The sequence below is a fragment of the Vipera berus genome (assembly GCF_964194415.1).
Source record: "Vipera berus genome assembly, chromosome: 1".
NCBI classification, from domain to species: domain Eukaryota; kingdom Metazoa; phylum Chordata; class Lepidosauria; order Squamata; family Viperidae; genus Vipera; species Vipera berus.
The window spans coordinates 299,671,820-299,699,783 of record NC_138202.1 but is presented as its reverse complement, the minus strand read 5'-3'; the positions used below and the strand labels follow the sequence as shown (position 1 = coordinate 299,699,783).

The 27,964-nt window shown below is 40.4% G+C and overlaps 1 long non-coding RNA gene across 1 annotated transcript in view; it reads right to left on the bottom strand.

The window, feature by feature from the left end:
- Positions 1-13,680: 13,680 nt before the first annotated feature.
- LOC308660689 overlaps positions 13,681-27,964 on the bottom strand; it is a 30,858-nt gene continuing 16,574 nt past the window's right edge. The window contains exons 2-3 of the long non-coding RNA XR_014024790.1: positions 15,358-15,438; positions 13,681-13,747 (exon numbers count right to left, since the gene is read on the bottom strand). This is a non-coding gene — a long non-coding RNA (uncharacterized lncRNA). The remainder of the gene's footprint in view (positions 13,748-15,357; positions 15,439-27,964) is intronic.

Below are 27,964 nucleotides of genomic sequence, written 5' to 3'. Positions count from 1 at the left end.
TCATGTCTTAGATGTCTGCTCCAGATGTATCTCCTTTCAAAATTAAATATCCTTTGTTAGAGCCCCACTTTGTACAAGGCTCATTCCCATGAATTCTAATGACTTTCATTTAAGCCATCCCAGTACTTACATTTGTTCTGGCATGCGTGTGTCCTGCTACATGATCCTAACTATATTGGGTGTTCCCATATACAAAATCTTTACAGTAGCACATTTCAAGAAAGGGGGACATGCTTAGAAATGCAGGAGAGAGCTGTAATTCATCAGAGAGAGAAAAATTCTGAATAATAGTGTCTGGAAAGGACATTAATTCATAGACTTTAATTCACAAATGTCTGTTGGCTAAAGCAAAAATTCCAAATCTGGCCTGCTACCGGTTTTTGTACATCCATTGAGCTACAAATTGATGGGCAGGAAGCAGGAGATTGACAGGCCTGAATCTCAGCCAAGCCTTCAGAACAAAGGATATAGTCAAGGAGTGGGTGGCAATGATTATCAATTCTGGGGAGCTCATAGCAGTAATAAAATTACAAGCTGTAAAACTAAAATCATAAAACAAAGTATTATAAGCACAATTTTGTGCGTGAATGTGACTTGCAAGGAGTGAGAATTTGGAAGATGGCCCTTATTTGAGATTCAATTTTCTTAGAAAGAGGTCATTGGATTAGTATTAATTTATTTGCATATGCACATGCAGATGCCAAAGGTGAGGGATGATGGGAAGCACTGCCAGATACTTTTTGGAAATGTGGATGTGTATCTTTTTCCATCAGGCAACTCTTAGGACATAGCTGGGCTGGCTCCAACCAGACCACATTCTTTTACAGGGCGGGGCTTCCATTAGAAACCTACATTTTGAAATTAGAAATCTTGAGCTCCTTCCACCATAAAAGGTAAATCAGGCCAATCTCAAATCTACAGTATGTGCCATCAAATGACTTTTTTTTCAGGCAGAGAAGGTAAAAAACTTCACAAATTAAATCTACCATTTTTGAAAGCATAGGTGACAGAGGAAGACTAAACATATTTGGGCCAATTAAAATTCTTAAATAGTATAAGCAGGGGTCACCAACCTCTGGGCTGCGGCCTACTAGTGGGCCATGAGCTGTTTGCAACTGGGCCATGAAAACGGCAGGCGAGTATGCATGCATGTGTGTGCATGCGCATCCTCACGTGAGCAGCAGTTAAGTGCATGCATGCACACTCCATTTGCATGAGCACAAATGAAGCTGCGCACTCATGCTTGCAGGCTGCTCACGCAAACCATCCATCCTCTCCCCCTCCCTACCCATCTGCAAAACCAGAAAGATTGGAGTATAAAGGTTGAAAAATTTGGACAGGGGTTGCTATATCATTGTGTAGTAATTTTATAGAGTATGTACTTTCAGACTCTGCAAAGCCCTTGTTAGATTTTGTTGCTATTTTCCAATTATGCAGCACTAAATATTTGCAGATAAATGCCTAAAGAACTACATTCAGAGAATTCATAGATTGTGTTATCAGTGTATAGTAAGCTCGGAAATATGCATGGCCTCAATATGTATCTTAAAAATATTTCAGAGTAATTATGGATCTTTATAATTATCTATTGTATCTTCTTAAGAAGTAAAAACATCTTAGGTTTATGGCTTTTATCTCCTTGTAATCAGTTTCTGGGAGTATTTGGAAACAATGTTCTCTAATGATTGTTAACATTGATTACAGTTTAAAGGAGCTATGTTTGTCTTGTTTTTCAAGATTGGCAACGTGACCTACATAAACAACAACCTGGGCTGAATCAGTATACCAGATGGAGTGTCAGATTAAGATTAAAAAAATCTCAATACAGACCACCCCTTGGCCATAAAAAAATCCTGATTTATTTTGTATCAATCATTGGCAAGAACCACACAGTATATCCATTGTAATAAATACAAGCTATAGTAAATAAAGTTGAATTTTGCTTTTGACATCACACGATATAGAGAGCCAGTCATGATTTACAGGCTACTGTGTTGATTGAAACAAACCAGTTGTGGCTTACCCAACAAGCTATTGCTTATTGAAAACTGTAAATCATATTACTATCTCTGTGTTTAACCTGTTTAGGATTACTATGATGAAGGGGGTGGAGAATAGATTGATATATACTCCTTTGAGTTCCATAGATGACATGAGGCATGTAGGAACTGTTGATAAATATACTGTATAAAGAATACTGAACTTAACTTTTGGTCCTCTAAATTTAATTTTATCATCTACAGTAGAGAATTAAAGGACTGAATTGAAAAACAAGCATATAATGATGGATGAATGGGAAAAATCAAGAAAGTTGTGGTTGGATAGAGGTAATGAAATCTAAAATACATAGGTAAGAAGTTCAAAGATCAAAAGAACATACAAAGAAATGTATGGACATGAAAGAAGCAAGGATGTTTTGCAAGGATAAAAGCTATGGGAAAGTAGAACTAACTTCTTTATTTAACTACTTTTCCTTTTTTTTTCTTATTGCATGCCTTTAATTTCTTTTAGTTACTTACACCTTTTCTTTCTCCTATCTGTTTTATCATACTTTTGGTTTCTTACTCCTTTTTGTATTTTACATAACATTGATTACTGTGAAAGACAATAGTGTGAGAGATGCATATCATATGAAAAATTATATAGAATGATTTTTTTTTTGCTTTTAAAGATTAGATCTGCTTAGTTCTTACATTAATTCAGACTACCTTGATTTATTACTTTTGCTCCATTTTCCATTCTAGAAAATAAATAATTTAACAAAAATGATAAATTTAGGTTTAACAATATAGGTATCCCCCTCCCCCAAAATTGAGCTTATAAATGAAGCAATTATAGACACACATTACATTTAGATTTGACATTTAGCCAAACTCCCTCTTCTAATTCATACGTTTAGCAACTTATTAACTTATTCATACTGTTATCAATTTATTTCTGATTGTGGACATTGTAATGCTGTACTATTGTAGTTGTGTTGACATTATTCACTTTGTGGAGGGTTGGTTTATTTAACAATGTTCTGTGTTGAAGGCTTGAATTCTGAGGGATTCCAGCAAGTATAATTTGGACCCCTTCCAGGCCAAACCATCCCAATAGGTCAACAGGGGTTTATTCTCCTGGAATCAGGTATCAGTCTTCAATTCTTCCCTGAGCTTTTGGGTCATGCGGCTATCTGTCTCGGTAGATTGCCCCTGTGTCTGATCCCTTGTGATCACCTGAGAAATTGATTGCGGTAGCGGAATAATAGAATTAATGATTTCATCTTGATGGCTCTTGTATTGGGGCATTCTTGACAAGGCACCCGCCAAAAAATTCTTCCCTCCCAAGAAATATTTAAGTAAAGTTAAAATGGTTAAAATATTGTACCCATCGGACCTGTGTAGGGGACAACTTTTGAGGGGTTTTCAGTGCTTCAAAAGGCACTTTGCTCCCCTCAAGAAAGTAGCGCTGAGTTAGCATTGCCCACCTCACTGCAAAATCCTCCTTCTCCCATAAAGCCCACTGCCTCTCAGTGTCCATCAGTTTTCTAGAAGTGTAGGCACAAGATTGTAGGTCTCCATTTTGGTACTGCTCCCATGGCTACATCACTTGCATCAGCTTGGATGATGAATTGCTCCTCAGGGTCAAGGTATTTGAGAATGGTTCAGCTGCAAACAGTCTCTTTAAGTGCTCAAATGCTGCTTGGCACTCCATTGTTGTTGTTAGCTGCGAAGTCGTGTCCGACCCATCGCGACCCTATGGACAATGTTCCTCCAGGCCTTCCTGTCCTCTACCATCTTCTGGAGTCCATTTAAGCTCACGCCTACAGCTTCAGTGACTCCATCCAGCCACCTCATTCTCTGTCGTCCCCTTCTTCTATTGCCCTCGATCTTTCCCAGCATTAGGCTCTTCTCCAGTGAGTCCTTCCTTCTCATTAGGTGGCCAAAGTATTTGAGTTTTAGCTTCAGGATCTGGCCTTCTAAAGAGCAGTCAGGGTTTATCTCCTCTAGGACTGACCGGTTTGATCGCCTTGCAGTCCAAGGGACTCGCAGGAGTCTTCTCCAGCACCATAGTTCAAAGGCCTCAATTCTTTGGCGCTCAGCCTTTCTTATGGTCCAACTTTCACTGCCATACATTGCAACTGGGAAGACCATAGCCTTGACTATACGCACTTTTGTTGACAGGGTGATGTCTCTGCTTTTTAGTGTGCTGTCTAGATTTGCCATGGCTTTCCTCCCCAGGAGCAAGCGTCTTTTAATTTCTTGGCTACAGTCCCCATCTGCAGTGATCTTGGAGCCCAGGAAAATAAAATCTGTCACTACCTCCATTTCTTCCCCATCTATTTGCCAGGAATTGAGAGGGCCAGATGCCATGATCTTGGTTTTCTTAATGTTAAGTTTCAACCCAGTTTTGCACTCTCCTTCTTCACCCGCAACAAGAGGCTCTTTAGTTCTTCTTCACTTTCTGCCATTAGAGTGGTATCATCTGCGTATCTTAGGTTGTTGATATTTCTTCCGGCAATCTTAATTCCAACTTTTGATTCATCTAGCCCTGCCTTTCTCATGATGTGCTCTGCATATAAGTTAAATAGGCAGGGTGACAGTATACAGCCTTGCCGGACTCCTTTCCCAATTTTGAACCAATCAGTGGTTCCGTGTCCAGTTCTCACTGTTGCTTCTTGACCCGCATATAGGTTTCTCAAGAGACAAATAAGATGGTCTGGTACTCCCATCTCTTTAAGAACTTGCCACAGTTTGTTATGATCCACACAATCAAAGGCTTTAGCATAGTCAATGAAGCAGAAGTAGATGTTTTTCTGGAACTCCCTAGCTTTCTCCATGATCCAGCGTATGTTGGCAATTTGATTTCTAGTTCCTCTGCCTCTTCGAAATCCTGCCTGTACTTCTGGTAGTTCTCGATCCACATACTGCTGAAGTCTAGCTTGTAGGATTTTAAGCATGACTTTACTAGCATGAGAAATGAGTGCAATGGTGCGATAGTTTGAACATTCTTTGGCACTGCCTTTCTTTGGAATTGGAATGTAAACTGATCTTTTCCAATCCTGTGGCCACTGTTGAGTTTTCCAAATTTGCTGGCAAATTGAGTGTAGCACTTTTACTGCACTGTCTTTTAAGATTTTGAATAGCTCAGCTGGAATACTGTCACCTCCACTAGCTTTGTTGTTGCTCAGCTTTTCTAAGGCCCACTTCACTTCACATTCTAGGATGTCTGGCTCGAGGTCAGTGACCAACTCATTGTGATTATCTGGGACATTAAGCTCATTCTTGTATAGTTCTTCTGTGTAATTTTGCCACCTCTTCTTAATCTCTTCTGCCTCTGTTAGGTCCCTGCCATTTTGGTCCTTTATCATGCCCATTTTTGCATTAAACGTTCCCTTCATCTCTCCAATTTTCTTGAAAAGATCCCTGGTCCTCCCTATTCTATTGTTTTCTTCTATTTCTTTGCACTGTTCATTTAAGAAGGCATTCTTATCTCTTCTAGCTATTCTCTGGAATTCTGCATTCAATTGGGCATATCTATGTTTTTCTCCCTTGCCTTTTGCTTCCCTCCTTTCCTCAGCTATTTGCAAAGCTTCCTCAGACAGCCATTTTGCTTTCTTGCATTTCTTTTTCTTTGGGATGGTTTTGGTTGCTACCTGTTGTACAATGTCGCGAACCTCTGTCCATAGTTCTTCAGGCACCCTGTCTATCAGATCTAATTCCTTAAATCTATTTGTCACCTCTACTGTATATTCAACGGGGATATGGTTTAATTCATACCTGACTGGCCTGGTGCTTTTCCCTACTTTCTTCAGTTTAAGCCTAAACTTTGCAACAAGAAGCTCATGGTCTGAGCCACAGTCAGCTCCTGGTCTTGTTTTTACTGACTGTATAGAGCTTCTCCATCTTTGGCTGCAGAGCATATAGTCAATCTGATTTCTGTGTTGACCGTCTGGTGATGTCCATGTGTAGAGCCGTCTCTTGGGTTGTTGGAAAAGAGTGTTTGCTATGACCATCGTATTCTCTTGACAAAATTCTATCAGCCTGTGCCCTGCTTCATTTTGTACTCCAAGGCCAAACTTGCCTGTTATTCCAGTTATCTTTTGGCTTCCTACTTTAGCATTCCAATCCCCCATGATGATAAGGACATCATTTTTTGGTGTTAGTTCTATAAGGTGCTGTAGGGCTTCATAGAACTGGTCAATTTCATCCTCTTCAGCACTGGTGGTTGGGGCATAGACTTGGACTACTGTGATATTGAATGGTTTGCCTTGGATTCGAACTGAGATCATTCTGTCATTTTGAGGATTGTATCCCAGTATTGCTTTTCCTACTCTTTTATTGACTATGAAGGCTACTCCATTTCTTCTGAGGGATTCTTGCCCGCAGTAGTATACCTGATGGTCATCTGAATTAAATTCACCCATTCCTGTCCATTTTAGTTCGCTGATACCTAAGATGTCGATGTTCAGTCTTGTCATCTCTTGTTTGACCACGTCCAGCTTTCCTTGATTCATGGATCTTACATTCCAGGTTCCTATGGAGAAAAAATCTTTACAGCATCGGACTTTCCTTTCACCACCAGACACATCCACAGCTGAGCGTCCTTTCGGCTTTGGCCCAGTCGCTTCATTCTTTCTGGCGCTACTAGTACTAGCCCTCTGCTCTTCCCCAGTAGCATATTGGACGCCTTCCGACCTGAGGGGCTCATCTTCCAGCGTCATATCGTTTTGCCTTTTGGTACTGTCCATAGGGTTTTCATGGCAAAGATACTGGAGTGGGTTGCCATTTCCTTCTCCAGTGGATCACGTTTTGTCAGAACTCTCGGCTATGACCTGTCCGTCTTGGGTGGCCCTGCACGGCATAGCTCATAGCTTCATTGAATTACGCAAGCCCCTTCGCCACGACAAGGCAGTAATCCATGAAGGGGTGGCACTCCATAGATCAATGTAAAGGTTGACAAGCTTAGGGCTTTTTCCTTCCTTTTCCAGTTTTCAGTAGCTCAGTGATCGGCAGAGCTATTTTAGCGAACAAGGGAATGAATTGCCAGTAAAAGTTTGCGAATTCTAGAAAACTTTGAAGCTGCTTGCGGGTCCATGGGGGCTGCCATTTCAGCACCACTTTAACTTTGGCAGGGTCCATTTCCACCCTTTCACTCAAAATTCTGTTGTTGTTGTTGTTGTTGTTGTTAGCTGCGAAGTCGTGTCCGACCCATCGCGACCCTATGGACAATGTTCCTCCAGGCCTTCCTGTCCTCTACCATCTTCTGGAGTCCATTTAAGCTCACGCCTACAGCTTCAGTGACTCCATCCAGCCACCTCATTCTCTGTCTTCCCCTTCTTCTATTGCCCTCGATCTTTCCCAGCATTAGGCTCTTCTCCAGTGAGTCCTTCCTTCTCATTAGGTGGCCAAAGTATTTGAGTTTTAGCTTCAGGATCTGGCCTTCTAAAGAGCAGTCAGGGTTTATCTCCTCTAGGACTGACCGGTTTGATCGCCTTGCAGTCCAAGGGACTCGCAGGAGTCTTCTCCAGCACCATAGTTCAAAGGCCTCAATTCTTTGGCGCTCAGCCTTTCTTATGGTCCAACTTTCACTGCCATACATTGCAACTGGGAAGACCATAGCCTTGACTATACGCACTTTTGTTGACAGGGTGCCCCAGGTAATCAAGACAATCTGTACCCCAGGTAATCAAGACACAGTTGATGGAATTGACATTTAGAGAGCTTGGCATACAGTTTAGCTCTCAACAGCTTCTTGAGCACTTCGCACACTAATTTGGCATGCTCTTCCATGGTCTCGGTGTAAATCAAAGTAGACTAAGACCCCCTTGAACAAGTGATCATGCAGTACTTGATTGATCAATTGCATGAACACGTCTAAGTTCTTGTCAATGTACTCTCAGTTCTTTCATCTCTCTGGGTATCACAGAGTACATTTTGGGCTTCGGAATCTTGGCTCCAGGCAGGCACAGTCAGTCGCACAGTCAGTTGCACAGTCAGTTGCTCAGTGTGGGGTGAGGACATCATATTCCCTTTCACTGAATGCCTTCACCAAGTCTCGATATTCTCTCGGTATTAGTTGGATCCCTGGCACGTGCTCTACAACAGCTGTTAGAGTCTCAAGAGTTCCTTGGGTCTCAGCTGCAGCAGGACACTTTACTTTGCTGGTTGATGTGGGTGGAAGGGGTTCACCTTAGAGTCCTCACTCAATCCTCCCACCAAACCATGGGGTGTCACTTATCAAGCCAAGCCAGACCCAGGATTACAGCCCCAGTCAATTTAGGAACCACCATGAAACAGATGATTTCCCAGTGTCTCCCCATTTCCAAATGCACTGGTTCAGTCATGGCAGGAGCTCCTCTGATAAGAAGATCCATCTGCCTGCTCAAATTTCATGGCCAGGGGCATTAGCTTGGCATGGATCCCCAACTTTAGCACCATAGAGAGATTGATTAAGCATCTGGTGCAACCCAAGTCAATTAGAAAATTTAAATCTTTTGGGGCACCTCTCTTGGGTACTATGATTTTGGTGGAGATGGAGAAAGGTGAGATGGGTCGACTTACCATCAGTCATCTTCACCCAGAGCAGGCATTGGTAGGCACTCTGGTGGAGCTTCTTTTTCTCCCTGTAGAGGGAAGTGACCCGAATAGCTTGCAACTTCTCACGTCAAGGTTGTGGGTTCCTCTTTGGCTTTGTAGTGGTGGCAGGCACACTTTTAGCTTGGGGAACAGAAACCAGACAATCAGCACCCTGATGACCCGATTGCTCACACTGGAAACATTTGATCGGAGGACCGATGGATGCTTGGAGAAAACTGGCGGCTACAGTAGTTTGGGAATGCTTGCCAAACGGGCGCTTTTCTTGGCTCTGCTTTGGCTTTGATTCAGTGATGGTGGGTCTCTGGTAATGACCCAGTTTGATGTCTAGGGACACAATCATGTGGTACCACCCCCAGAGCTGATCAGGGACTCCACGGTAGGTGCATGCTTGGAATAAATCTCAATCTAGTCCCTCTTTGAAATGGTGAATCAGTGATCATTCTGGCCATTGTCTGATCTTGCCAGCAAGTTTCAGAAATTCCCAGACATAGTCCTTGGCTGGTCATCCTCTCTGCCTCAGGCTTTGGATGTCCTTCTCATCTTGCAAGGCCTGGGATTCATCCTTGAATCTGGCTTTTAGTTCTGCCATAAACAGATTGATCTCCCACAGCTCTGGTGCTTTCTCATCATGTAGGCTGGTTATCCATTCCATGGCTTCCGTCTCTAGGTTTGCTGCAACTGCATCCACTATCCCAGTATCATCAGGGTAGATGGGCTAGAAATTCAGGTGAGCCCATACCTGGTTTAAGAAAAAGGACAACTTCTCAGGGTCTCCATCAAATGTGGGTTTGATCAGAGGTGGGTCTATTGGCTGTGTCCCCAGTATGCTGGGTGGTACACTAGCTACTGATTCTGGAGTCATAGAGGTACCACCCATTGGAACCGCCTCAGCTGGGTCTCTGGACTGGCGGGACTCCGGTCTCTGGGCTTCGGCTGGATACCAGACTCGATGCCAAAGCTGGCTGAGGTTGCGAGGAAGCTGCTCAGGCCATTGTGATCAGTCTTGGGCTCCGATGAGGAGACAGGAGCATTGGCGAGCATCTGGTGTCCCGTCTGGAAGAGATTACAGAACGAGCAATTGGTTCCGTCTCCCCGAACTTGAGCCAGTCAAACTTCTCTCTCAATCTCTTGACTGAGTGGCTGTGGATGGCCGTCAGGTGTTTCCATCCTCAGAATCATCCCATCCAGCTGGACTTTTCATCTTCCTTGGCACAGGTGACTGAAGGCTGTGGGATGATATCAGAGGAAATTTTGCCTCGGCAGCCTTGGGGGTGCTCCATTATGGGGGGGGCCTCCTCAGAGTGGCTTAGCTCTCCAGGGGTCAGGATCTCTTGTTGTTGTTCCAACCTTTTAGATGGAATTATGCAGGTTTTTGGCTGAGCTCCAGCTGCAGGAGCTCTGCTCTCCACTTGAACAGGAGCCTGTGCTCTGGCAGTCAGAGCTGTGCTGAGGCTAGTGGCCAATTCTCCCTTCTTCTCCATCTCGGCTTCTTCCCTGAGTCTTTGCCATCCTCCCAAAAGTAGTGGGTATGTGACTGGGGCTCAGGATCCCAAGGCAAAAGATTTTAGGAGACTTCATTTAATGTCATGGTTCTGGTAGATGAGACCACATAAATCAGAACCCCAAGGCTAGAGGCTTCCTCAAAGAACATGTTTATTGGTTACAAAGTATCAGAATGAACAAAAGTAAAACCAAGTCTGAAATTCCCCCCCCCACAAAGAGTTACAGTATTACAAAGTTAAACTTCCCACCCCAATATGATGCAATCCACTACGCTTCCCAATAGAATAGTTTGGTGGGCTTTCTAACAGTACTCCCAATCCCCCAATCCGACTGGTAGAAATGACCTTGGTTCCCACAGGGCAGAAAATTGTTTAGATTAGCAGAAAACCTCCACTTCCCCCCCCCATTCTCGTGGCAACCAGGATGAGCAAGATGGCTTCAGCCAGGTTCGTTGTAGAGATGAGAGGTAACTTTACTCAGATGAAGGCCTCTTCCACATGTTTCCAACCAATATGGTCCTGAGCAATCTTTTGCCAATTGGCCCCACAATACTTGCTGATGTCATCAATCCATCTTGTTTTAGGTCTCTTTTGTGGATGCTTTTTATCAAGTGGGATCCATTCTACGACTACCTTGGTCCACCTTCCATCAGTTCTTCTTGCTATGTGACCAGCCCATTTCCATTTGAATTCTTTTGATGATATTGTACACTTTCATTTGTTCTCTAATCTATGTGCAGGTCTTGTAATATTCATATATATATGAATGAATATATATATGAATCTCATTGATAACTCATGGGTCTGTGAAAAACAGCTTCAGGTAGATAGAAAAAAATGCCAAATCCAATCTAAACATCTGACTGTGCAACCAATGAAAGCTTTAGCTGCAATTCAGCTAATCTTGTAGGCAAGTTTAAGAGAATAGAAATCTTGTAAAGGCCATAGTAAGAAGGAAAATTATAGAATCAACCAAAGAGTTTTTAAAAGTATTGGGGATTGGGGGGAAGCAGAAGTATTTGTGTGAAGAAAGACACAACTTAAACTTGACAAGGCTCACAGAGGAAAAAAATGACAAAAATAAAATATGTTTTTCTTGAGATAAATTTTTTATCTTGAATAGTCATCATAAAGGCAACATACCTTAAAACAGTTATTTAAGTAAATTGCATACATAGAGAAGGTACCATTATTACTGCGAATTGGATATGTACATTTAATAAATTACAACTCTTATTATCTGTGTTGCAGAAATCTGGATGACCACTCTTTGCTATCACACAGCTCTTGTCTGAATTTTTGTAGCCCAGATATGGTAACTCACGGGAGAAAATGATTTTTTTCCACTGAATTCAAGTGCAGTTACATTTCATTTTTTTATTATGATTATGAATGCATAGTTATTTGCCCAAAATGCATGCAATTTGCCATCTATGTTTGTGTAGAATTGTAGCCAGTCTAGATAAACAATATTTATTTCTGCCCTTTTTCCCACCCCAGGAAGATTAAAACAGATTCAGAATAAAATTAACATCTATAGTTCTGAAATTTGACAACACAGCCCTTTCAAAAATTGCCTTTTGTTCTCCTCATTGTCCCATTTTGCTACGATGGATTGCAATTGATTGCATTTTCACCTTTTGTAAATGCATACAAAGATAGATTTGTTTAATGTAATAGCACAAGTGAGTCTTCCTGAAGTGTAAATCAAGGACAGAGCTGCTCCTCCTAAAACATAATAGAAATATTACCTCAGGTAATTTGTGATTAATCATCACAGAAGACAAATTTGAAATTTATTTGTAGGAGTAAATCCTAAAGATGACACAATGCAGAAGAATCTTTCAATGCCACTGACACTATGCCTGTCACTGCCAGCATTCAGTCCAGTAAATAAGTCCCCAGCCTTCTGTCTCTCATGATGATTCAAAGCATGTTACCACTGTGAATCAGAAAGAATGATAACTCCTTTGGTTTACTCTTCTACAAACATATTGTTGATCACTTCTGCTGCGACTTCAGTTATATTTCACTGAGTATATAAGTATCCATGAGTGGGAAAAACTTTCTCTTCCTATGGGGAGAAGCAGCCAGCTACAGCTCTGTGTCAGCTGTTCTCTACAGAACTTGGTATCAAGAACATGTCACCAAGCAGACAACCTTGGTCAGAAAAAGGATCACGGAAATAGAACAATAGTCACTAGTGTCCAAAATTACAACAAAAGCTTTACTTAGAAACATTAAGCAATGTTACAGCTCAATGAAATGCTTGAAATTAGATCAAGGTTGACAAAGTGAGGAAGAGAAGGTTTGTAAGTGAATTGTGCAGATATCCTTGACTTACCCTCAAAACTGAGCCTAGAATTTTAATCGTAAATTGTTGTGGTCACAAGCTGAGTCATGTGACTGTTTTTATGAGGGTCATTAAGTGAATCACACATTATAAGTATGAATCCAGCTTATCCAATGGGTGTTTTTTGCTGGTAAATGGCAAAAAATATATCACAAAACATGATGCTTCAACCAGTCGTAAATGCTGTGCAGGAGCTGTCACAAATATATAGCAGCTCAAAAAAAAAGTTAACTGCATTTCAAAACCTCTGTTCTGCCATACAAATGAAAACAGGATAGGGCTCTGCCTGCACTGAGAATCCAGTGGAAGGGAGAGGCAGGGTAGGCAAATAGATCCTTTGGTGCCAGTTGCAGACACCCACAGATCTGCTGTCAGAAGTCTGCACTCCTAAACCCATGGAAAGGGGCTAATGTACCCAGTGAGGATGGAAGGCATTTCAGACACATGTGCAGTGGTCTATCAGAAGCAGAATGGGAGAACTCACCACAGCCAACTTGTCATGGGCCAACTTTGCTGTGGGACAATTCAAGCATTCAATTTACTTATTTAAAATAATTTTAATTTTTGTCATTCACATTTTATTTTGTCCCTACTTTTGCATCCTTTTTTCAATTATTCTATTCCACCGTTTCTTCTGTATTAGTGTAACTCTTGTCCTGTGGCAAGTTGGCTGTGACAAGTTGTCCTAGACCCTATCAGAAGACCAGGGGACCTCACCTTTTGCTTTGGTGCTGCTTTTCGCTTTGGAAACAGCAAAGTCAAAGACCTGGCAGCCAAACTCCTGCAGTAGAGCTGTTTTGACCTTACGATGGAGGTTTGGGCTACTATATAGGGGAAAGTGGGTCTTCTGAGTCCTAGAAATCTCCATCTTTCTTCCTTCTTTCCTCCTGTTCTCCTATTATTGTCAATTGGCAAGGCAAATGGAATAGATGCTTTTTTTTGATACTGTGGGTTTTCCTGCAGCCAAAATGTGAACATCCCTAACAATCACTGGTGATCGACCAGACAGAGGGGCCTGCCCACAGTAGCTTAGTGTCATGGCAAGTCATGTTTCTCAACTTACATAAGAATGATTCACTGCTCCATACAGCTTGTTTCAGCTGAAGCTGAAAGCACAGCTTTTGATGTAAAGCAAAAGATGAGCAGGAACTGCCTAGGTGGTGAGCTGAGGGATCTTGACACAATGTGTGTGCATAAGTTTAACAAATGCTTAGTGATCATGCAGATGAATCTTAAGTTTGCAGTGTACAGTTAGTAATGGAGGTTGCTTATATTTTTGTTGCTAAGAAGAAGCTTTCCTCAGCTTCTTTCTGTTGTAAACAAAGAAAAAACCATATTACACAAGCCACTTTGAGGAACCAGATTCTCAGGTTCAGCTGTGCAATCTTTTATTCATACCATAACTACTAACCCTATTATGGGAAGACACTGCACAAGTGTGGGGATGAGACAGCATACAGGGCGGAGGTACAAAAACTATCCATATGGTTTTGTAACAACAACTTGCACCTGAACATCGGCAAGACGAAAGAGATGGTGCTAGACTTCCGGAGGAAAAAGGAGGAACCTGCCCCACTTTACATCGGGGAGGACTGTGTGGAGACAGTCTCCTCCTTTAAATTTCTGGGAGTCTACCTCTGCGAAGATCTGACCTGGAAAGTTAATACAACCCAGGTGGCCAGAAAGGCCCAACAGAGGCTTCACTTTCTCAGGGTCTTGCAGAAGAACAGGATAGAACAACGGCTTATGACCCTCTTGTACCAGTCTACTATAGAGAGCGTCCTCTATTATGGTATTGTGGTTTGGTATGCTGGTCTGACAGCCGCAGATAGGAAAGCATTACAGAGGGTGATGAGCACAGCACAAGACATTGTGGGCTGTCCCCTGACACCACTGGATGACATCGCCAGGGCTCGCTGCCTTGGAAGAGTGAGGAAAATTCTCAGGGGTGACTCACACCCTGGACGGTATCTCTTTACTCTCCTACCATCGGGTAGGAGATATAGGGGTGTAGCCAGCCGCACCAACAGGCTGAAAAACAGCTTTTATCCACGGGCTGTTAGGCTTTTGAACAGGAAATATTTTTTATAAACTTTATGCATAATTGACTTGTGAGGCCGGTGTGTTGTGCAATTAGTTCACATGGTGTAATAAGATGGAGGGTTTGTGTCACTGTAAGTTGGGGGGTGGGGGCACGAAGGGAGGCTCAGCTAATCTCAATGTATACATGGTTGTTGTTATATATTAATGTTAGATATTTATATGTTAATGTTATGGTTATATTAGTTCAAGTTAACAACTGTTGCATGAGGTAAATAACGGCTGACAGAAACACACACGGCAGTTTGACAGCTGTCAAACTGCCGCCGGCAAATATGCAGGCGCAGCAGCTGACAGCTCTCAGCTGTCAGCCTGACTACCGACCACGCAGGCGCAACCGCCACGAGGATTCCCTAGCTGTCAAAATGCAGACGCAGCCGATTGGTCCAGCTTTCAGGCGGGAGTAAGCCGAACGTCTGATTGGCTCAGCTGGTTTCCTGCTGTAGCCTCCTCCTCCAATACACTCCAATGAAATCTAACAGGAGACATGGCCATTTGAACCAGGGCCAGCTAATGTCTTCATCATGAGCAAACAAGAAGGATGAACAGAACTGAAGTCTCACTAGAATCTTCCTATCTTGTGTTTATCCAGGCAGGAACTTTTCAAAAAATAAATTGGAAACCAGCAGAGAAGCTTCTATCCTTATTTCCTGCTGTGGCAAGCAATCTTCCTGGAAGTTTTGTAAATTACATTTGATAATTATTCATAGCCAGCAGTTTCCTGCCTGTCAAGTTCTTTTTCCAGTTTGCATGTTGGAATACTATCAGCTAAGTTTCATCCCCTTCCCCAAACTGAGGTATCAGTGTAAATGGAGTTTACCTCCAGAGCAATGCTGCAGATTCCCAGGCATTCTGCACTATCATTCCTGACGCAGCAGGTCATTCCTGTCATCGCTTAGCACTGAAATGGAAAACAGAAAACTAAGCCAGTCACTTGTACAAATAAGGCTTTGGCTCCCAATCAGCTGCAATTCCACAAAAGAAAAGATTCTGAACTGCCAGGGCGTAGGATCATTTGTGTAACTAAAGGAGGCAGTGACCTTGGGAAGGAAAACAAAGAGCAGGGACCAAGAAGGTAAGTGAACTCCCAGTAAGTGCCAAAGTGAGTTATACTTTTCAAAAAAGGCCATCAAAATGAAAAAGTGGCAGTAATCTGCACTCAGAGTCTCAATGTAAGCTGAGAAACAAGCATAGATTGCCCCTATCCTTTACGACTTAGAGCTTAACTATCCAACCTTAATTTTAATGTATAATCACTAGGAAGATAGTGCTTACTATTTGTCTAAACCATGTTTTTCAACCTTAGCAACTTTTAAGATGGGTGGACTCTTAACTCCCAGAATTCCCTAGCTACCATGATTTTGCAGCAAAGTCTATTAAGATTGATTCCGCAAGTTTGTCTTTAAAACTTCATAAGTGCTGATATTATTTTAGGCTAATACCTTCACCTTTCATTCAGAATCAAGTGAGAGATGTTGGATCTCATGATCCCCATTTATCTCCATCCCCATTTTGCAATACTGACACTTCACAACAGCCTCAGGAACTGATTTTGAGTAGAGCAATTGAAACAGATTTGATCAGTTGGGGGACACATTATATTATTCTAATGAAATTTATATCCACTGCCTTCTAAAACAGTTAAGAATCAGCAGTTCAAAAACTAGGCACAAAATAACTGTAAAAAACATTGGTAAGATTCAGGACCTTTGTGAACTAATAACATTAGAGTTGGGGTTTTTTTAAAACTTTCAGTCTGTTTTTCCTTAAAGTTATATGTAATTAGATTGTTAAATACAGAGCTTAGTATTCTTCAGATTTTAGGGGCAACCTAACTATTCCTGATTAATATAAATTACAATGTTTCTTATGATTTGCTATATCAAAACATATTATAAATCTATTCTGTCAACTTTATACTAATTATTAGGCATTATCATCTATTGCAATTCAACATCATATTAATCTTCATAACTGTAAAAAAAAATAAAGGACAAAGGAGGAAGATCTAGATAAAACCAGTTAGTCTAATGTCAACATCCGGCAAGATTCTAGAAGAAATTATATAAAATCAGTTGATAAGCATATTGAAAACAATGCAGTGAAGTTATCATGGATTTGTCAAGTACAGGTTTTGCCAAACTACTTTTATTTCATTTGTTTTGATCTGTAACTTCTTTAGCATATTGTAGGAATGTTTCAGTCATAATATATCTTGATTTCACGAAAACATTTATCAAAGTACCATGTGACATTTTGATTAGCAAACAAGATAATTGAAAGGTTAAAGAAATAGAAAATAGAATAAAATTTTATAGAAAAATGCACAAAACTTTCATGGATTATTACCATCCCTCATTTCAATCATTATCTTATTATGTAAAATCTTAATCCTGATTCTTAACCCTGATACTGGTTCATCATCTGTATAGTCTGAATCAGATGCTAAGAAGATACAAGCAGAGTTTCATAACATTTTTGGAATATGGTTTTCAACATGCTAGATACATCTGGTGGTCCTTGAGCAGTAAGATCCTGTACACTTTTGTCTTTGACTTTTGTGAAAGCCCAGCCATTGCAGTTTCTTCAGTAAACCATATTTAACAATGTTCCTGTCTTTTTTGCCAAAATTCTTCCTGTCTTAACTCAGAAGACAGCAAACATCCCATTTCAGTTTCATGAGGTTTTGTCATCGTAGAATGTTTCAGACTTCTCTCCACCCTCCTTCCCTTTTAGAAATTATCTGCATGCTATTATGCTCTCTAGGGGCGCGGTGGCTCAGTGGGTTAGCACGCTGAGCTTGTTGATCAGAAGGTCAGCAGTTTGGCGGGTCGAATCCCGAGTGCCGCATAACAGAGTGAGCACCTGTTACTCGTCCCAGCTTCTGCCAACCTAGCAGTTTGAAAGCACGTAAAAATGCAAGTAGAAAGATAGGGACCACTACGGTGGGAAGGTAACAGTGTTCCGTGCGCCTTTGGCGTCTAGTCATGCCAGCCACATGACCACGGAGACGTCCTCGGACAAGCGCTAGCTCTTCGGCTTTGAAACGGAGATGAGCACCGGCCCCTAGAGTCGAAAAACGACTAGCACGCATGTGCGGGGGAACCTTTACCTTTACCTTTATTATGCTCTCTGGTTCTCCACCTTCTTTACATTTCCTCTCTCCTTCCCTTGGTTGCCTTTGAGATTTAAATAATGATTAACTATGGCATCCTTTATCATTAGTTCAATCCAGCACTAATGGTTACTGTAAAGTGGAGACATATTGCTTATTTTTGCATAACATAAACAAACTATGATTCTGTTTCATTTGTTTTATATGCAATGAATCCAACCTCAGATTGCTCCATTTTTTGCATTTGGTATTTGTTCTATCCTTTCCTTAATTATGTAATTCTCACCCGGTTTCATTGATAACACCTGGTTCCTGAATTTGTAGGAAGTGGATATGATCTAGTTACACCCAGATGCTGGATATTTGATTTCATTTTCCAATAATTCTGAGTCACAAAGAGAATCGTAGCTAGGATGTAGCTTTGAATATTTCAAGGTTTGTCTGAAATCTGTTCAGAGGAAGGTATTGAAGATACTATACCCATGAAAACGTCAGCTAAATAATACCAAAGTGCCTTCAGTGTGAATGTTAAAGTCCCAGCATAATCTAAGATATTTTCTCCAACTAAATTAAGTGGCATTTACCTGATTTATTTGGGCATCACTTTAGGTTTTACACATTTTAATCTATTTTTAAAATCTGATTATTTTATTAAAGTTTTATGCTGCCATCTCCCCTATAATTTTGGGCACTTACTGGTTATGGAAGAAGTAGGGAAAAAATTAAATAAAATTAAAACTATGCACATTAATATCTTAAAACTATACAGTAATTCATTCATTCTGCTGCTTCCTACTTTTATTGTGAATAGACTTGCTAGTGGTGCCTTCTTTATAATGGATTTTATTTCATCCTAAAGGTTTGCTCTGTTTAAAAAGAAATATTTTAAGGGCTTGGTTATACATTTGCCCAGTGGTGGGGTTCAGCCAGTTTGCACCAGTTCAGCAGAACCGGTAGCTAAATTTTGCTAAGTTCGGAGAACCGGCTGAATGCACACTGCTTCCGAAAATCCAGTCTAGGCCTGGGAGGCCTGGAGGAGGCCTCCCAGGCCTAGAACGGCCTACCAGAATTGTGTGGATGCTACTTCCGGAAGTCCATTCTAGGCCTCATAGGCCCAGGCCTGCATCCAAAAAGAGAACCGGTTGTTCAGATATTTGAATCCCACCACTGCATTTGCCCTGTCCCTGACCATATGTATAAATATTGGCCATGTGTTGCCTGCCCTCATATATGGGCAGTGGTGGGATTCAAATCCCTGAACAACTGGTTCTCTGTGGTGAGCTGTTCTAGTCCTGGGAGGCCTCCTCCAGGCCTCTCAGGTCTAGAACAGACTTCCGGAAGTGATGTGCATTCAGTCGGTTCTTTGAACTCAACAACATTTAGCTACTGGTTCCTCCAAACCAGTGAGAACTGGCTGAATCCCATCACGGCATATGGTTTCATATTCATGACAAGAAACAGCTGGGCTATGATGTGTGACTGAGAGCTCATGCTACCCACCAATTTTCATCAACTACAATGAACCCTAATGTGACCCTCATTTCGGATTATCCTATGAATGAAAAGACAAACAGGAAATGCAGCTATTTAACATTATAACTTTAAGGTATCATTATTAAAAAATTGTTTCACTTGATTTCGAAACCAAGTGCCAATTTTTATTTCAGAAGTTTTTGTTTTGCTTGTCTATCTTCCAGGAAAGAACAACAACAACAAAAAACTCCAGCTCCTTAATATGAATGACCTTGACCACTGTCTGGTCTACCAATCCCTTTCCTCTCCAGTGGATCAAAATGTCATCATCATTTATGAAAGTCTGGGAATCAAATCAGAAAGAAAATTTCTCACTAGAGAATTCTGGATTTTTTGAAAGGAAGCTTAGATACATCTTACTGGTTTCAAAACACCTGTGAATGAGAACATCTGGCCCTATTTATCTATATATCACCCTTAAAGACAATCACAGATTTTTCCAAGAAGGAACTCTTGTGACAGTGTTCAGCTTCCAGTGTTCAGTCCAAAAAATTCTTGAAGCAAGCACAACTGCCAACTTTAATTTATTTATAAGTGTGCATACGGAGAGACATCGGCACACAGCGCCTTTTCTGCAAGGAGCTTAATCTAGTGGATGTGTCCTTGCAATAGCCCTGTTATTATTATATGAATTTGGGGTTCTACCCTAGTAGCTCACTAAGACTTAGGACCTGTCAGTCTTTATGTGCCAATGGGTAAAATGATTGCTCCAGAGGGCTCCAAGTTCACAAATTAATTATAGGGAAATTTCACCAATCAAAATACACTCATTTATTTTTTGTTGTTGTTAGTTGCGAAGTCGTGTCCGACCCATCGCGACCCTATGGACAATGTTCCTCCAGGCCTTCCTGTCCTACTCATTTATTAGACCCTTTCATTTTCATCTTTTCCTCCCCTGGGTACTTTCTCACAGATAGCACTGGGTTGCAGTGTTTATTTTCTCATATTCTAGATGCCCAGTTCAGAATTAAGATGATGCTGGAGGCTGACGATGTACTTTGTAGCACATCAATTTCCAATAAAATTGTAAGAATTATTATTGCTACAGCAGGTCTGGGCAATCTTCAGACTACATGAAATTAGCTGTTTTATTTTCCAGCCTTGCTTTTCAAAGAATGAAATGCTGCTGGGGTATATGGGATACCAAGATTGGGTAACACCACCAGTGTGTGTGTGGTGGGGGAGAGAGATCCCATCTTTTTTTCTTAGAGCAGTTTTCCCACCTGTGGTCTCTATTTGGCACTCAATTCTCATCTGTGGCTCCTTGTGGATGCTTGCATGCAACAATGGCCAACTCTCAGCAATGGCTTCAACAAGTCAGCTAAACCAGGTGAAGATAGTCAATGGCGTTTTAATCTTTGGTGTGACAGGGAGTTGTCTATCCCACCATGCAAAGACAGACTCCAGAAGATTGAGAAGACGAGAACCTTGGATGGTACAATGGTTAAGAAATAAGTCTCTGCAAGCACAAAAAGACATAGAAGATATCTCAGTCATCCACTGTGCTTAGTCACATCTCCAGTCATCTTGACTATGTCCTATCAGAGGATCCAGGTGAGATATGGGAAGAAAAAATGAGGCTGACATTGTGCAAATCTCACTCACTCAAGTCCAAGTCATGGCAATAGTCTAGAGTCACTATCAGGTGTTGAGGTCTTCATCAACAACGATGGATGACCAACTAAATCTTGCTGCCAAATGTCAGTGACAGCCAACCAAGGGATGACACAATTTAGTGTTGTTTTGATGAAAGTAATACTTTTAAAAATAAATATATGTGGTTTCTTTTTTAAGATTTAACATATTCAAGAGAAATTTCAAACTTTCCCTAAACATTTTTCTCACTTCAAATCCCAGTGTCCATTTACATGGTGTCTCTGTTTAATTAGTTATCACCCTATCCACTGCAGTCTTTTACTCTGAAATAATTTTGGTTGCTCATTCTTATAGATAGATGATACTGATACACAGATAAGACTTCTTACAGAGTAACATAAGCTTTACAAGTATATTCTGTCAAAACCAGTATAATTCTGGTAGATCAAAAACCAGCATTACATACTATGAGAAGAGTTGGACTAGAAGGTGAAAGAAAGGAAAATCCAGATGACTGATTTCAACACGAGCAGGCTATCTTAGACATAAATCAACAAATGAACATTATAACATTTACTGTATTTAAAATAAAATATAAATAAATGCACTAGCCTCTTTATTAGTTTTTTTTTGCCATCTAGAATGACATATTAGACCAGGGGTCTTCAAACGTGGCCCTTTTATGACTTGTGGACTTCAACTCCCAGAATTCCTCAGACCCGTGTATTAGATAAGTTTTTCTTAATTTGTAGGTGGCATTTTTTTTTCTATTACATAATACACATATTTTAAAGTTCTGGTCTTAAATGCCAATCTGACTTTGCCTGGGCTCTGAAATTCAGCACTGATGGGGCCTGGTTAATATGGGAAGAGATGGGAGGCATCCAGGAAATTCCACGACTGTCAATTAGATGAGGAATATAAACCACATCCCAGAGCAAGCTCATGTCAAACTACTTCCCAACTGTTGTCAGGTGATTGCATGGAGCAGTCCACATCATCATCAGATAATGAAGTGATACAACTTGAGGGCATCATTACCTTATTTACAATGAATTACAATACCTTATTTTACAATAAAAGTAAAACATCTATAACAGACATGTAAAACACAAGGTCCGGAGGCCAGATCCGGCCCGCGAAGTGGTTTCTTGTGGCCTGCGAAGCCATCCTGGAAACAGGGAGGGAACGGCCCCCACTGCCTTGGCCCTGGCCCAGAGACCCTCCTTCTGCCAGAGACCCTCAGATCTGTCCCACTGCTGCCCAGGCCCCCATAGGTACCCTTGATGCGAACAATGTAGAGCTGGCCATGCCCACCCAGTAGGGCATACGCACTCTAGCCACGCCCACCCAGCAGGCCACGCCCATCATGGCCCTACCCACCCGGCCCCTTGAGGGCAACCGCAATGCTGATGCGGCCCTCAATGAAATTAAGTTTGACACCCCTGATCTATAAGGTAGAATAGGCTGTCCCGCCAGCTCAATTATGATCACCACCAGCAGCAATCCATTGTCAGTAATATCGCATTTGCTCTCCGTTTTCACTGGTTTTACATTCTGATAAACATGCAAATTGATGGGAATTGTTTTGTTATAAATCTAAAGATTCCTTTAAATAATTAAAATAACCTGTTAACCTTTTGAGAACTTTACCTTAGACTGCAAGCCAGGGTGCAGCTTTTGTTCTTTCTTCCCTTGATTACTGTACAATAATTGTTTGAAGATCTTTACATAATACATTTTATTTTTGAACCCTAGAGAAAAATCACTAAACACATAAAACCTTGTATGTCATTTCCCATAAATGGCTTTTCAAAGCAAGCCTCCAGGGTCAGTAAGTTTCCATTGAAAGATCACAGAGGAATTCCAGAATTTAACAGCCTTTTCTTATGCTAATAATTTGAGACTGGTTCTTGCTGGTGTGTACTTCTCCCTAAGGCACACATTAAACTGCACTTCTGCATGAAGCCAGAACATTTAGAAAAAGACTTTCTGCATGGAATAACTATTTTACTGAATAAATACCGTAAGGTAACAATAGATGAATTGCCATCATTCATATATGGACCCCTAAGACAAATTTTAAAAAACTATCAGGAGCATTGCAGGAGAAACGCCGTGAAAATTACTTCATGGTTCTTAAGAAGCTTCAGTAAATAAACCGATAAACCACTACTGCTATTTCTGATTGTCCTGATAGAACTTTTAGAAATAAGAAGTAAGTCCATAGCAGCATGTTTGGATTATTTTAGATATCCATCAGTTAAACTGATAAAAACCCAACTATCAGAGGATATATGCAGATTCAATTCTGTTGGTGCACTGTAGCTTTTGGTTTGTAAAGCTCTTATAAAGCTCTGATAATTATCTCATAAACCTATGTTGGTATGTGATAAATGCTTCTGGTTTGCTACATGTTAGCCTTCATTATGGGCAGTATATTAATACTGTGTTCTGCTCCAGTTGTAAGTTCATTTTATTATTTCCTGTTCTTGTTCAAAGTAGGAAAATTAGCTGCTATCTTCCACTTAGTCATTCTGTTTAGTTTTTGCTCAGAAAGGAACTAAGAGACTTAGAAGCTTATGTAAAACACCCAGGAAGATTTTAAAAAAGAACTCAGCCTGGAGTTAGCAGAACTGGTACAATCCCTATATTCAACAAGTATAAAATAACTAAACTATTACAATCAAAATATTGTTGTTTATAAGCAATGTTCTATAATAAAGGTAAAGGTAAAGGTTCCCCTGCACATGGGTGCTAGTCGTTTCCAACTCTAGGGGCCGGTGCTCATCTCTGTTTCAAAGCCGAAGAGCCAGCGCTTGTCTGAGGACGTCTCCGTGGTCATGTGTCTGGCATGACTAGACGCCAAAGGTGTACGGAACTCTGTTACCTTCCCACCGTAGTGGTCCCTATTTTTCTACTTGCATTTTTACGTGCTTTCGAACTGCTAGTTTGGCAGAAGCTGGGACGAGTAACAGGTGCTCACTCTGTTACACGGCACTCAGGATTCGACCTGCCAAACTGCCGACCTTCTGATCGACAAGCTCAGCATCCTAACCCACTGAGCCACCACGTCCCTTCAGGTTCTATAATAAGCATCATTTAATAGGAACAGGTGGCTCAGTGGGTTAGGACGCTGAGCTTGTCGATCAGAAGGTCGGCAGTTTGGCAGGTCGAATCCTGAGTGCCGTGTAACAGAGTGAGCACCTGTTACTCGTCCCAGCTTCTGCCAAACTAGCAGTTCGAAAGCACGTAAAAATGCAAGTAGAAAAATAGGGACCACTACGGTGGGAAGGTAACAGAGTTCCGTGCGCCTCTGGCATCTAGTCATGCCGGCCACATGACCATGGAGATATCCTCGGACAAGCGCTGGCTCTTCGGCTTTGAAACGGAGATGAGCACCGGCCCCTAGAGTTGGAAACGACTATCATGCATGTGCGGGGGAATCTTTACCTTTACCTAATAGGAACAGGTAGAGATAAAAGAGTAGCATGAATCAAAGGATCAATTTTTGCAATGAAGCCCTACACCATCTCTTCATTTCCTCCAGCATCAATGTTTCTATCTTAAATCCAGTATGAAAAACTGAGCAATGAAATCTTGGAATATTTTTCACACAAATCAAATTTTGTATCCTGCATTGTTAAACCCTTCAAGATAAATGAGCTTAATATCATCAATAGCACTGCAATGGGTTCATTTTCCTAACCTACACATTGCTTTGTATTATATACAGCATCATTTCCCTGTAACATTTTGCAGCTGTTGAGAGTGAATGGCCACAAATGGAATGTTATAAACCAGAGCATGCAAGGCAGATATTTTCATCCTCTTGGACATTCTGTCTTCAACCTTGAGATCAAAGTAAGACGTAGAACAACAGCAGAATGCGAAACCAATTTAAAGGGCACATAGGAACATAAGCAGAGTTATTCTTTTTTGGTATTAAGAGGCATGTGGCCTCTAAACATGGAGGTTATATACACTACCCATCACAATTCATAATTATTGTTAGAATTATGCTTTATGAATTTGTCCAATTACCTTCTAAATCTGCTTAAATTAATGTTTATTCTACATGTTATAGTAAATTTCACACTATAACTATATGCAGTGGAAAGACTTTCTTTTATCTGTCCTGAATCTTCCATCATTTAACTTCACAGGATGAATTTAGATTTTAATATGGAAATAGAAGGATGGAAACATCCTCAGTCCTTCTATTATAGTTTTTTTTTTCATCTAACCAGATAGCCAAAAATATGGTAACTTTATTTTTGGAAGACGTTTTTGGGCACCATGATAATCTTGGTTCCCTTTTCTTCCTTGATATCCTCCTTGATGTGCAAAAAAATGATTTATACCTTGCCATCCAAAATTTAATCAATCCACAGATGTGTCTGAAGGTGTTATAATACTGATCTTATTTATCACCTTTCCAACGGTCCATGAATTAGATTTTTGTTGTGGTCTCACACTGTGGAATATTTTTTTCAGGTAATCTACCACTCTCTGTCAGAATAAGCACCTAACCAGTACAAGCTGAAAAAAGTTAAGTTTGCTACGACTTTAGATCAGCATATATTTAAGACAATTATATAAATAGCATTTAAAGAAAGTGTAGACTTGAAAGCTTGTGTTAAATGCATATATCAGGGAAAGCCATTTACTAATATGTGCATAAGGATAGCTGCACAAAAATATGTGTAAATTGAGTAATAACAATACTGGTTTCACTGGTCTTAGGAGGAAAATAATAGTATGCAAACAATATTTTTTCTGCATTAAAATATTGACATCTGATCTAAAGTAGAGGATTTGTAGAGGGATATATATATACATATACATATACATATACATATACATATACATATACATATACATATACATATACATATACATATACATATACATATACATATACATATACATATACATATATATATATATATATATATATATATATATATATATATATCCCTCTACAAATCCTCTACTTTAGATCAGATGTCAATATTTTAATGCAGAAAAAATATTGTTTGCATACTATTATTTTCCTCCTAAGACCAGTGAAATATATATATATTAATTTTGTCTTTTAAAATCTGTGTTTAGTTTAAACACAAGAGCAGTGGTGTGAGGGACACTTCAAATCAACTTGTTCAGCAATTTTTCCTCACTAAATGGTTATTATCTACTTCCCCTTTTCATTTTGAAACAGCTCAGTTCTCCCCCCCTTTCTTAATTAGAATAACATTAATTAAAAAAAACACCTTTCTGGTGATGTGTAATATGTAGTTTGACCCAAAGCCTCATGCTACATGTAAAGTCTCTACTTGTAACTCGGTGACCTCTACTGGGTTATTGAGTAATTGCAAGACTTCTTAGATAATTTCACACAATCAAAATTCAACATGAGGAGTAAGACATTGTAATTGTCCTGGATCACTTTCAATTTTAATATATAAGATTCAGATACTGTATAGCCTAGGTTGTAAGCTAAAAAACACTGTTTCTAAGAATCCAGTGAAGGGTGGTTGGCTGCAGTTTCACCAGACCTACTGTCTAAGGTGTGGGAAACATTCAAAAGATGCACTATATGTGCTGAAATGCTCTTTGCAGCCCTAATGCATCAGTGTCCTTAGAAGGTTTTGTGTATGTGAACAGATCCAGCAGAAATACATCCATAGAAGCTGGAGACAGACTTTGAGGCAACTGTACAAGATTTTCAAAAGATGCAGCTACTTTAATAGGCTGAGAAAGGGCATCTTGATTGCTTTAACTCTCCTTGTGAAGTGCTCTTGTGAATGCTTTGCAACTACCTATTTATCAGAAGACAATGTGAATTACATATGATTCCATACAAGTATTATTATAATGTGCAGATGGCCACAGCTGTTTTCTTCATAAAGAATGTCTTGTTGATTACAATTCTTTTAGAAATTATACCACAGCAAAATAATTTGAATATTGACTCTTCAGGGCAATTTGGCACCCATGTATGAATCAAACAAATAAGAAGATGGTAATCTTCTTACTATATCTCTAATTACGGTTTCATGGCAGGTAAAGAAATACAATTATTACTATTATACTTGTTCAATTTGTATTTTGTGGGCTGGTCCAAAAACAGATCCTGTGCTTCCAGGAAAATGTTAGAAAGGGGGGAAAAAGCATTTTGTCTAAGATATCACTTAGTCATGCACTTTGACAACTCTGCTCTAGTCTCTTGGGCATTTTAATTGCTTGATTCTGAATGTGTTCTAACTCTAATATTCTTCCTGAGATGCAGCAATCCAAAATGTATATACTGTTTACTTACAGAAAGTTAGTGCAGTATGAAAATATGTTTTGCTGTGCCTTGCTAAGGAATGTACTAAAAGTAGCAAGTGTACACACAAAAATGAATGAAAGTCCCTCAGATATGTCTGAACAAAAACAAAAGGTATTGCTCAACACATTTTACAGACAATATTTTTAAAGGTACAACAGTTAAAAAAATACAAAATAAAAGCATAAATAAGTCCCAGTGAACACAGAGTGTTCCATGAAACTGTTGTCATGGAGTGGACACTGTATAATTTGTTCCTACTTACCTAAGATACAAAAATAGTTTTTGGTACATAATGCATCTTTTCAGATACAGTAGAAGGGATTGTTCTCTTTGTCATGGTATGGAGAACAATTTCCTACACTTTTCTAGAGCAGAATTCCCTCAAAACTACATTTTACCAAATTCTTCTTCTATTCCTCCAGCAGTTTTGAACTTCTTCTTCTTAGACTATCTTCTTAGACTATCTGACAGGGCTCAGCTATTTTATTTAATTTCAAACAACTAAAGATGCCTTTGTGGGGCTTGGCACAAGGGCTTGAGCCTGCAGTAATTCATCATCCCTAGAACCTAGAAAATATACTACTTCATAACATAGAAAAATGCAGGTTAGACAGAGTCACTACCAGATGGATTCGTAGCTGGCTGACCAGCCGTACTCAGCATGTGGTCCTCAATGGAACCGCATCTACGTGGAGGGAAGTATGTAGTGGGGTGCCCCAGGGCTCTGTTCTGGGCCCAGTGCTCTTCAACATCTTCATCAACGATTTGGACGAAGGGATAAATGGGGAACTCATCAAATTTGCAGACGATACGAAGCTGGCAGGAATAGCCAACACTCCAGAAGACAGG